Below are 13,285 nucleotides of genomic sequence, written 5' to 3'. Positions count from 1 at the left end.
CAAAGTAGAACTGAACCACTCACCCGTAATATGGCCCTTGTACATAATGACCCTCTGTAGCCAGTAATATGCCCCCTGCTGTACACAATGACCCCCTCTGTAGCCAGTAATATGCCCCCTGCTGTACACAATGACCCCTCTGTAGCCAGTAATATGTCCCCTGCTGTATTTACCACCCCCCCCCCCCAATTAGATAGTTTGCCACTCGTATACATGATGTCTATATAGGTAGGACACCCTGTATATAGTTTGCCCCCTGTTTGTAGGGCACCCCCCATAGGTGGTTTGCCCCCTGTACGAAATATCCCCTGTAGGAAGCTTTCCCCATGAGGGGTAGAGGAGGGGATAGGTAGGACTGACCGCAATTACTTATCCTGCCCCTTGTCTGCGACCCTATTCTCTGTAAAATGTAGCTCCACTCCACTCTCCCATGCATAGCATAGCATCACCCTCGCCCCTCCACTGCGCCTGTGCTCCTTTCTTGAGTGCAGCCTTGTGTAATGCTATGGAGAAAGCAGAGCAATGTATATGTCACATGCTTCTTCATAGGACACTATTTTATAGATAGACGGGGGAGTGGAGCTTCATTTTTACAGAGAACGGGGCCACAGATAACCCTAATGGCAGTGACAGCCCTGGGCACATGTGCCAGCAGAGTGGCTGCCGCATTCCAGCTCTTGCACCCATGTCATAGGTTCACCATCACTGCTATAGAGTCTGGTTATAGCAGCTGCAAAGCATTATTAGATGTAATACCATTCTTAAAGAGAACTTGTGATTAAGTAAATACTTGTAATCCTTATTAAAATAAACAATGCTGGAGCTATATAGGTAACTATATAGTTCCTATAGTTCTGTGTTTCACAGTTTGTCTGTTATTCTTTCTAGAATGTAAATAGTCAACTGGAAGTTACCAGTAGGAAATATGTCCTAGATTTATCAAACTGTGTGAGGGTGGGTTCCACGGTTTTAGGTCCGGTCAGAAAACCATATACGGGAGAAAAAATGAGACAAACGGAGTCAGCGTTTTACTCCAGTTGGCTCATTGAAATGAATGGGATTCTGGCCGGATCCAGCACCGTACGCTACAAACGTAGTGTGAACCCACTCTGAGAGAAAAAGTGGAGTGATGTTTCCACAGCAACCAATCACAGCTCAGCTAACAAGCTCTGGTAAAGTGAAAGTTGAGCTGTGATTGGTTGCTGTGGGAAAATCTCTCCACTTTTTCTCTCACACAGATTGATTTATTGTGCCTATGGAGGAGATTTATCAAAACCTGTCCAGTGACACCTTTAGAGCCAACTCCCCCCCGCTCCTGCACACACTGCGTTCGGACCTGGCCAGGTGGGAGCGCAGAGATTTTTCGTGGCTGGGACGTATAAACATCTTTAAGATGAACGTGCTTCCCAGACTTCTGTACTTGTTTGCTAGCGTCCCGACTCACATCCCGAGATCCTTTTTTAAAGAGATCTCTGCGCTCCAGTCTGGTTTCCTCTGGAATCGCAAGAGGCCCCGCATAGCAAAGAGACTTCTACACAGACGTAAGGCGAAGGGTGGTCTGGCTATGCCGGACTGCTTGTCATACTACCTGGCGGCGGTTCTTGTACGTGTCCTAGACAGTTTCCATGGCGAACTAAACAAACAATGGGTCAGAATTGAGGGATGCTCTGGAGGCCTAATCGCCAAGAATTTGATATGGTCACTGAAACCCTCAGTGGCGGTACGTTCCTTGCCTCCCCTTCCCCCAGTTCTGGATTCAGTAGCGAAAGCATACTTAATGTACTTGAGAGGCCTGCCCCTCTTGAAGCCTACTGGCCCTCTAATCCCCTTATTTGGTAATGCCACCTTCCCTCCGGCCTTCTCCTCTACTACTTTCCTATCCTTCAATAGATCGGAGGGCACTACGTTAAGCTCTCTACTCACAGACTCAGGGCTGAAACCTCTTCCAGACATCCTGAGCGACACTCCACATTCCATACTACACCGCTTCCAATATAACCAACTAAAGCACTTTTACCAAACTAATAAACTCACTCTTGACCTCCATCGACCCTTAACGGCCTTCGAAACCTTATGCGTTGCTGCTGAGCCCATCGCCCGTGCAGTTAGTACAGTGTACTCTCTGCTTTTGGACTTGAATTCTTCCACGCCCGCTCCTTTCCGAGCAGCGTGGGAGAAGGAAATTGGGACCCAGATTACAGAAGCGGATTGGGATAGAGCCTTAACTCACTGCCAGAAATCATCCATTTCTTGCAGAGCACATGAGACCAACTTCAAAATCCTTACTCGGTGGTATAGGGTTCCCGCCCTGCTGTCCCGCATTTACCCTACTACCCTGAATGTTTGATGGAGATGTGGACAAGCAGGGGGGACTATGTCTCACATATGGCTGACCTGCCCGTCGCTGGACAGGTTCTGGTCCTCTGTACTCGACACCATACGCACTCTCACCTCAATCCCTATCCAGAAAAGCCCGCCTGTCGTACTACTATCCATACTCCCGATGGACCACCCCAAAACTGCCCTGAAACTTACAATTTTTTTTACTAATGTCGGCCAGAACGGTGATACCTAGACACTGGAAATCTTCCATCCCACCCACCTTTTCGATCTGGCTCACTGAAGTCTCTCATATATGTAGAATGGAGGAACTCCTTGCTGACTCCAGAAAGCAACACACTAAATTCCACATGATATGGGCCCCTTGGTTAGCTTATATGTCCTCACCTGAGTTTAGGACACAACACCCAGAGGATCGAGATGTGCCTGATGGCTGAGTCGACCGGAGAGGAGCGAGTGCCAGGTAACCCATCCATACCTGTTACAATCCTAGTGTCTTCTGCCTGTCTTGCCCAGTTGTGATCTCAGTATATTCTCTCTCTCTTTTACTTTATTTTCTCTCCTTTCCTCTTTTTCTTTTCTTTCCTTTTCCCCCTCTTTTCTCCCCCCCCCTTTTTTTTTTTACCCTCCCCCAGCTCGCCCTCCTACACCATACCTACTGCTCCTCCCCCTCCCCCCCTCCTCTTCCTCCCCCTCTACCCACCCTACTCCCATTTCAAACCTACTTCCCCATTTTCTCTTACACCTCTGACACCAACGAACGTGCTCTTTAGATATGACATTGACTCCCCCAACTCTCTGTCTTCTTCATGGTCAAGCCATAATGCCCTAGGGTGTCTTTCTTATAAGCTTCCCCCATCTAATGGTTAGACTTATTGATACCCTCGGACTTACCTGGGTTCCACGAAAGGTTAATGTCTTTACTGACCTAACCCTATAATGGAGATCGGGGTGTATTGATGTGTTCTTGATTACTGTTTGTGTGCAAACACTTTGTTACTGTTATTCAGTTTACCATTCATACCATGTTTGTACTTTTGTAGAGTTTGAAAATGTGGAATAAAACATATACTTTAAAAAATAAATAAATAAACTGTCCAGTGAAAAAGTTGCTGAGTTGCCCATAGCAACCAATCAGATTTCTTCTTTCATTTTTCAGAGGCCTATTAAAAATTAAAGAAGCAATCTGATTGGTTGCTATGGGCAACTCAGCAACTTTACCTCTGAACAGGTTTTCATAAATCTCCCCCATTTATGTCCCTAAACTGTCTTAGCTTAGTCAATCAGTGCAGATAGAGAGTTTAGAGTGTGTTTGTAGAGACACAGCCCCAGCAGGTAACACCTAGTTGGTTATTAAAGGGGTACTCTGGTTGAAATTATTTTTTTTTTTAAATCAACTGGTACCAGGAAGTTAAACAGATTTTTATATATTACTTCTATTTAAAAATCTTAATCCTTCCAGTACTTATCAGCTGCTGTATACTACAGAGGAAGTTCTTTTATTTTTGAATTTCTTTCTGTCTCACCACAGTGCTCTCTGCTGACACCTTTGTCCATGTCAGGAACTGTCCAGAGCAGGATAAGTTTGCTATGGGGATTTGCTCCTTCTCTTGACAGTTCCTTACATGGATGTGTCTGCAGAGTGCACTGTTGTCAGACAGAAAATAAGTTAAAAAAAGATAATAACTTCCTGTGGAGCATACAGCAGTTGAAGGAAGTACTGGAAGGATTAAGATTTTTAAATAGAAGTAATTTACAAATCTTTTTACCTTTCTGGCACCAGTGCGTCATGATTCCGCTCCCGTTCTATCATGTGGGGTCACGGTGTGGCAGGTCGGGCCAGGCCTCTAACAACGGCCGGGACCCGTGGCTAATAGCGCGCGGCACTGATCACAGTGCCGCGCACTATTAACCCTTGAACGCCGCGTCTAAAGTGAAAGTAAAACATTGACGGTTAGCTCAGGGGGCTGTTCGGGATCACCGCGGCGAAATCGCGGCATCCCGAACAGCTCTAGGACAGCAGGAGGTTCCCTTACCTTGCCTCCTGTTGTCTGATTGCCGAATGACTGCTCAATGCCTGAGATCCAGACATGAGAAGTCAAGCGGCAGAATCATTGAACAATGGTTTCCTATGAGAAACCATTGATCAATGTAAAAGATCAGTGTGTGCAGTATTATAGCCCCTTATGGGAGCTATAACATTGCAAAAAAAAAAGTTAAATGATCTTTCTTAAAGGGGTACACCCATGGAAAACTTTTTTTTTTTTTTAATCAGCTGGTGCCAGAAAGTTAAACAGAATTGTAAATCACTTCTATTAAAAAAAATCTTAATCCTGCCAGTACTTTTTAGGGGCTGTATACTAAAGAGAAATCAAAAAAATAAATGCATTTCCTGTGATGTCCTGACCACAGTGCTCTTTGCTGACCTCTGCTGTCCATTTAGGAACTGGAAAAATCCCCATGGCAAACATATGCTTCCCTGGACAGTTCCTAAAATGGACAGCAGAGGTCAGCAGAGAGCACTGTGGTCAGGACATCACAGGAAATGTATTTCTTTTTGGATTTTTCTTTAGTATACAGCCCCTAAAAAGTACTGGAAGGATTAAGATTTTTTTTAATAGAAGTAATTTACAAATCTGTTTAACTTTCTGGCACAAGTTGATTTAAAAAAAAAAAAAAAAAGTTTTCCACTGGTGTACCCCTTTAAGAAAGATCATTTCACCACTTCCCTAATAAAAGTTTGAATCACACCACTTTTCCCATTTAAAAAAAAAAAACAGTGTAAATAAAAATAAACATATATGGTATCACCGCGTGTGGAAATGTCGGAATTATAAAAATATATCATTAATTAAACCGCACGCTCAATGGCGTACGCGCAAAAAAAATTCCAAACTCCAAAATAGCGTATTTTTGGTCACTTTTTATATCATCAAAAAATGTATAAAAAGCGATCAATTAGTCCGATCATTACAAAAATGGTACCGCTAAAAACTTCAGATCACGGCACAAAAAATTAGCCCTCATACCGCCCCATATGTGGAAAATTAAAAAAGTTATAGGGGTCAAAATTGGACAATTTAAACGTATACATTTTCCTGCATGTAGTTATGATTTTTTTCAGAAGTACGACAAAATTAAACCTACATAAGTAGGATATCATTTTAATCGTATGGACCTACAGAATAAAAATAATGTGTCATTTTGACCGATAAATGTAATGTGTAGAAACGGAACCCCCCAAAATTTACAAAATTGCGTTTTTTCTTCAATTTTGTCGCACAATGATTTTTTTCCCCTTTCGCCGAGATGTTTGGGTAAAATGACTGATGTCATTACAAAGTAGAATTGGTCGCACAAAAAATGAGCCATCAAATAGATTTTTAGGTGTAAAATTGAAAGATTTATGATTTTTTAAAGATAAGGAGGAAAAAACGAAAGTGCAAAAACGGAAAAACCCAGAGTCCTTAAAGGGTAGCTCCCACCATCCTATTTTTTTTTCTTTCTGTCCCTGCCTATTGCCAATCTATCCCTAACCCCCTCCCTGCTTTTAATTTTAATTTTTACTATATTAAAAATGCCTTTTGTCTGCCTGGCAGTGTGCTCACTACCAGGCAGACTTCCCCAGCAGGCACCACGTCACTGATGCCTGCTGGGGGGGACTTCCGCCCTTAGTTCATCTACACAGGGTGCCTTCAGTTGTTTCATCACTAAAACTCCCAGCTTGCCCTGACATCTATTGGCTGTCAGGGCATGCTGGGAGTTGTAGTATTGAAACAGCTGGAGGCACCCTGTGTAGATAAACTATTAGTTACATGCGGCGCTAGCCCATCCCCTCCGTCTCCCTCCCCCATTCCCCCCCCCCGCACAATACCCCGTTGCCTCCATCACAACACCCCCCCCCCCCAATTACACTTACTGAAGGGTCCGGCAGCGGGCATGCAGGGACAGCGGCGACGAAGCGGAGGCGGCGGCGGCGATGTGCGGGAGGAGTGGCCTCCCAGCCAGTGGCCGGGGAGCCAATGCGCTCGCTCCCTGTCTGTCTGAGCGAGCGCAGGCTGAATGAAAAAAGACCGATGCCCGGCCGAATCGGTCCTTTTTCAGGCGTGACGTCACGCCAGGCTGCAGCCGGCCACTAGGAGGGAGACCCCTAGTGGCCGGTTTTCAAATGAAAATTAAACAATTTTAATAAAAAAAAAATAATAAAAGTATATTAGAGATATGTTGTAGTACATAAGTATTACAACATATCAAAAAATAAAGTTGGTGACAGTGCCCATTTAAGGGGTTTTTAAGTCCTTAAATCATATGTTTATTGGAAGAATAACAGAGAAATTGCACAACACAATGCTATAAGAAAAGATGTTCCAGAACTGTTATTCATGAGGAATAAGAGGATTTACAAAAACAGAAAAGTCAAGAGAGGCCCCAGGTTCTCTTTAAACAGTTTGTTGCTGTGGTCAGCTAAACACCATTGTTCTGGCTTCTAGTAGATGCATGAGATGCTGATACTCTTTGCTCTGGCTTAAAGGGGTACTCCGCTGCTCAGAGTTTGGAACAAACTGTTCTGAATGCTGGAGCCGGCACTGGGAGCTTGTGATGTCATAGCCCCGCCCCCTCATGACATTACACCCCACCCCCTCAATGCAAGTCAATGGTAGTGGGCATGATGGCTGAGGGGGCGGGGCGTGATGTCATGAGGGGGGCGGGGTTCTGACATCACAAGCTCCCAGCACCGGCTCCAACTTTCAGAACAGTTTGCTCCAAACGCTGAGCAGCGGAGTACCCCATTAAGGAAGGGAATTCTAAGCAGGGGGATCTCCCTTTTAAACTTGTTGTGGTCTAATAGATATTTTGGCCTGACAACACAACCTTTGAAAATGCAATGCATGTTACCAAACATATATTTGCACTTAATACCTGTATAGTTGAGCGCTCAGCAATGTTCAGAAGCCCAGTTCAGAATGATTGGGGAACTAGTCATACATGCATTCTAATGCACCATTCATTCAGAGGACTTTTGTCCTCCATTCTTGGGATCATGGTCAGGGCCAGATTAAGGCTGCCTGGAAGATGGAGCACTTCATTATGATGCCCCCCCCCCCCCCACCCCACCCCAGAGAGTAACTCTCTGACTACTCCTATCATGCTGTGTAAAGGATAAACTTGCTATAATAAATAGAACTTAGTGATAAAAAGACAGGAACAGCCAAAGAAGTGATTCAAGTCCTGGGTCCTGATGATTTGGCCTCACAGCCCCGGCCAGGATGACTAGAGTTCTTCTCCATGAAGATAGATAAGGTGTCATAACTTACAGCTTCCTCAGCGGCGGGCAGTGTTGGCTCCGAGCTGACAAATAAGGGAGGAGATTAGCCTGTCTCCCTCACTTTGCTGTGTGCTCCACAGCTTTTACAGGCTGGTGCTGCTCAGTATCCAGGGCAGGAAGGGGATAGATCGAGACCTAGAGATTGCCTGGCACATAAGGGAAAGTAGTAGATACTACTAGGGCATGTAGCATGAGCAGGGCCAGCTAGGGCAAGGTCTGTGTTAATAGTTGTGTTTTTATTCTTACAGTCGGCCCTTACTGTTCTCCGGCCGTCTGCTCTACAATATGGAGGGATGAGTTTGTGCAAAGGCACTGGAGGCTTACCTGTTGAAAACACTGTGGAGGATGCACTTATCCTAAAAAGTCAGAAAGGATCGCATTGTAAAGATGAAGTGCTCCTTTCTCCCCTGCGCTCCGGGGGCCTGGCAGGGACATACTAGATGTGCCTGGGCACTGCACGGCACACTCCCAGTCCCAACAGCCTCTTCTCTTAAAGTGGCAGAGGGGCTGATGTTCTTGCAGTGTCAGGGCCAGGTGATCACGTCTCCAGACAGGCAGCCAGATGAAGTCCGGCAGGGGGGATACTGCTACTATCAACCCCCCCCCCCACATGCATTTCTGCAGGCACAGGACCAGGAGCAGGCGCTCCATGAGCGCCAATGATGATGGTCCCAGGGTGGTCCCAGGAGTCAGACACCCAACAATCCACTTATTACCTACTTATGGGGGGTAGGTGAGCAATGAAGGTCTTACAGTAAGGAACCCCAACAGGTAATCAGAACAGGGGTGCCAAATGCCCCTATTTAAATGGAGCAGCAGTCAAGTATGCACAAATTCCATGGGACTGATATAAATGACCAAGTAAAGCAATCTAGCTCTCTGTATGTCTAACTGTAAGTGTAAGATGGAAAGTGCCTAAAATAGATGGATGGAGGTGGATTTAATTATCTTTTAAAATAGAATAATATTATTTTTCACTATATCATCAGCACATAGCAAGTGTTCAAAATCTTGAAGAATATTTTTTGAATAATTTAAGCATATTTGTAAACAAAGGCATAGGCGGGTTAATCATGTCTTCCAAATGTGCAACACACAATGCAGCATTCAATAAACGTATTGCCAAGAATGAAGCAAAGCATTTTGATTTATAGTCATCAGAAGCCAAGAAGTTCTGTTTCTACCCACGTGAGCTAATTCTCCTGGTCTTAATTAAATGCAAGAGATGTTCAATAAAATTTTAGCAAAAATTACTGCCTGAAATAAAAATGTGTAGAAAACTGCAGAAAATGTTTTTAAAAGTCAGGGTGCATTAAAAAAGAAATGATACTCCTTTTCCTGATCCCCTGCCAATGCCGTTCTGAGAACATCTGGTCTTTGCTACTCTTCATTGCTTCTTTGTTGCTGTGATAGTTCAACCCTGTAGAAAATGCCCTCACAGGCCTCAGCAGTGATCCACCCTACCCAGTGATTCGCTGAAAAGGCATTTCGGGCAGGGTCCACATTTTAGAGGAAGATGCAGAGAACAGCGAAGACCGGGCACCATGAAGAATATCAGTGCAGGGGATCAGGGCAGGTGAGCTTTCCAATCAGTACCCCTGCAATATCACTTCTACCACAGCAGTCCAAATGGGGAGATCTGCGTATACAGCCTGCCTCAGGCAGCTGTAGTAGCAAAACGCCAATCTAATGATAAATGCAATGTTTTTACCATAATTTGTGTAATCACAGTAAGAATAGCATTGTTGTCTTGCAATTCCAGTAAAAATCACAGCAAAACATAAAAAGAAACAAAGCAAAAAAAAAAAAAACATGTGAACACAACCTCAGGAGTGGTGTATAACTACTATATATTCTGGTCCCATAGAGATAGCAGAAGCAGTATACAGATAAAGCTGGGTGGGACGGGGTCTGTGAGTTGCCAGGGTTAATCTGAAAAGTAATTATATCATCCTGTAGTACAGAGGAAGTCAGCTGACGCAGCATAGACCACTTCCTCTTACATCTTAAATCTGTGAGTCAGGCTGGTGGTAACATGGCACTGTTTTTACTAGTAAAAAATGTATGGATGCAACTGTGCTGTAATGAAACTAATGGGCACTGTAGGACTAGTGATGGTGAGTGTGCATGATCCTGTATGGGCTAAAAACACATGGAGCACTTCTTTAAAGTGTACTTGTCATATCAAAGAACAAAAAAAGGCCTCTATATGTTACTCCCTAGGTCATGCAGATTATTTACATTTTTCTTTCTTTCTTTACAGTCTTTTCTATGTACACCTACAAGCGCACTAGGTGCAAAAAAAAGCAAATAACCCCCAAAGACAGTGATTTATAAAATAGTATAACATTTTATTTAATCAAAAGAAGAAAAATTTATATATATATATATATATATATATATATATATATATATAGTCCACAGAAATCAATGGCGCAGCACTCCAACAAAGTTCCAATCAACAAGTGAATTTATTCAAAGCATGTCTCCAGTAGCAACGTTTCAGCTCTACACTAGAGCTTTTTTCAAGCACATGCTTGAAAAAAGCTCTAGTGTAGAGCTGAAACGTTGCTACTGGAGACATGCTTTGAATAAATTCACTTGTTGATTGGAACTTTGTTGGAGTGCTGCGCCATTGATTTCTGTGGACTGTCTATAAAGGCCAGGATCGGGCCTTGGACGCTGGGCACCCGTGGTAGTATTATTGGATGTGCTGCATTTTTTCATTTATATATATATATATATATATATATATATATATATATATATGTATATATTGTAAGGATTCCACCTTGGGGATAGCTCTGGGATCGTCCTGGACACTGCCACGGGACACGTTTACACGTTTACACTCAATAAACCCGAAGACAACAGTTATTCATGCAAGCCTGGCACCTTGACAGCTTTATTTAGACAGGTTGCAGGGGAAAAACAAACATAACGCAGGAACAAAATAAAATCCTAGACCGTCTGATCACTGACTACACATATCAGCATGCCTTGACTATTATCTGGTGAGCTACCCTCAGCCAGTTAACCATGTGACTCCTGCAACCTGTTACTCACAGTTCACACCACTTCTTGGACCACTCACAGATTCCAGCTGGGTGCTTCCTCAACTGGGTCCGAGTGTCTCCCCCTACAGAAGCATGCTGTTTCCCAGGGAGAGCACAGATTGGACTCCATCTTATATATATAGCACAGATTAGTCTCCATCTTATATACACCTCCCTTACCTGCTGCCTCATTACTTAAGAAGTAGGTGAGATATTCTTCAGTGTGAGCAAAGGAAATACACCCTTTCTTTGCCACCTTATCACATATCCCCCCCCCCCCCCTTTGCTCAGACCACCGGGAAGGAGCAAATGTATTTGAAAGGCAGAAACCATCTGCCTTTTCTTTCTCTTGGACAACTTTTGTCCCACAGTCTCGGAAGTCCTTGACTTTTTTCTTCCGGACTTTTACCAGCCACCAATTGCAAGTCTCTCGGTCACACCTCTCCATTACCACGTTCTTCACCCTGGTGTGGGCAGGGTTCTTGAAATTAAGGACAGAGAGGACCGATGCTTCTAACCTTTGTCTTCTTCTGGCTTGCCGGACCTCTGCCTCTGCTTCAGAGAATCTTTCGGCCTCAGTGGCTTCACCAACCACTGTCTTGTTCTCTGTAGCTTCAGAGGACCTCCGACACGGGTTCATCTCAGTTTCAACTTTAGAGGACTTTCCACCTGGTTTCACCACAGTTTTGACTTCAGTGGATTTCTCACATGGTTTCACCTCATCCCTTCCAGCTTTCTTTTCAGGGGCACCAGCTTCCTCAGGTTTGGCTTCAGAGTCTTTGGCTCCTTCAGATTCTTGTGTAGAATCAGCTTCTACTACTGTTTGGCTCTTCTCTGCAGCTTCTTCAGGCTTGCTCTTCTCTTCACCTGTAGCTTCAGTTGTGCCATTCTCTTTACTCATAGCTTTTGAGGTTGACTCTGGTTTAGCTTCTGCTTCAGAGGATTTCTCTGCCTCAGCATTACCTTCAGAATTTTTGGTCTGCTCAGGTTCAGAGGATTTCCCACCTGACTTCTCCTTAGTCTCCACTTCAGAGGATTTCACACCAGGTTTCAGCTCAGTCCTAGCTTCAGAGGACTTCTTACAGGGCTTCACCTCAATCTTAGCATTAGAGGACTTTTTACCGGGCTTCAGTGAAAGCATCCCTGTATCCTGTAACTTCTGCCCCAGAAGCCTTTCTTGAGCCAATTCCACCATAGCTTGGTCTCTGCTCTCTTTTAGAACTTCCTGGTCCTCTTCCTTTTTCTCACATTTCCGCTGCTTACACTGGAGCTTAGCGGACTTCATCCTCTCACTGTCAAGTAACTCTGTCAAGTCCATGACAGTATCTTCCAAAGACAGCAATTGTTTCCTCAACTGTTCATTGTCCGCCAGCACAGCACCTGCTCGTAGAGTTGCGCTCCCAGCAAAACCAAGGCAGCTACTTGGGACCTTCTGCACATTTCATTCTGCGCTTCCAGGCTCTCTTTTAAGATCTTCATGTCATCTTCCAGCTTTTTATATTTCAACTGCTCACTCTTGAGCTTTGCAGAGATCATCTTCTCCCTGTCCAGCAACTTTCTTTCTCTTTCTTGGTCTTCTCTAACTCTTTGATATATTTTCCACTCTCACCAATCTGTTCAGATAGATCTGAGATCTCCTGTTGCAAATTCTTGTTTTCATGTTGCAGAGTCTCAACTTGTTCCAGGGCCCCCTCATACTGCTCACGGAGCAAGTCATTGTCATGACGAGCAGATTGAAGAGCATGTGCAAGGCATTCTTCGCCTTGACTTCCTCCTCAAGTTGTCTCTTAGCTTTAGAGACACTCTCCAGATTGCTGGCAAGATCATCAAGTTCCATCTTCATTTCCTTCTTCTCTTTTTCAATTTTTTTCATGGCTACCAGCCTAGCCTTGTGATCACTCCGCAGAGCCCGATATGCACCATGTAGAAGACTTACTTCTTCCTGGAATGACATCCACTTGGCCAGACTCTCCACTTCACTCTCCTTGCTGGTCACAAGGAGAGGGACAGTTCATCCTGCAGAGCCACAAACTCACTTCTGTGGTGCTCCATGACTTTTTCCGGCTGAAGCCTCTCTTCTTGCTCTTTCTTAAAGTTAGCAAACGATTTGTCCCTCTCCTCTGTCAAGCGATGTACCTCTTTTTCTTTCTCCGTCAACTTCACAGAAACCATATGCAGGGATTCTTCCAGATTCTGGATCTGCTCCAGTTTTTTTCCAAGGCCAGCTCGTCTTTTCCGAGACATCTTTCTGACAGCGGTCACCTCACTCTCGCTGTTAGACCTTGAGACATCCTCTGGTCCTCTGCCAGACACTCGACCCAGCTTTTCTCCATCTCTGGATGAAGTCTCCCCCTTTTTTGGGGTTGCGGCCACTTGTGCCTCGTTATTATCATCAACAACAGGTGCCACCGACACCTGTCACTATTTCTCTTCCACCACGTTGGCAACTCTGGAGACTCTTGCTAAACACTCCTGTCGGACCGGCAATCCCTTGGCGGTAAGTTCGTTGCCCCTAGCAACAACTTCAATCACTCTTGGCACCAGCGAGTCAGGGCGATTCCCG

Source organism: Hyla sarda, chromosome 8, assembly GCF_029499605.1.
Source record: "Hyla sarda isolate aHylSar1 chromosome 8, aHylSar1.hap1, whole genome shotgun sequence".
NCBI lineage: Eukaryota > Metazoa > Chordata > Amphibia > Anura > Hylidae > Hyla > Hyla sarda.
This window is presented reverse-complemented; position numbering follows the sequence as displayed.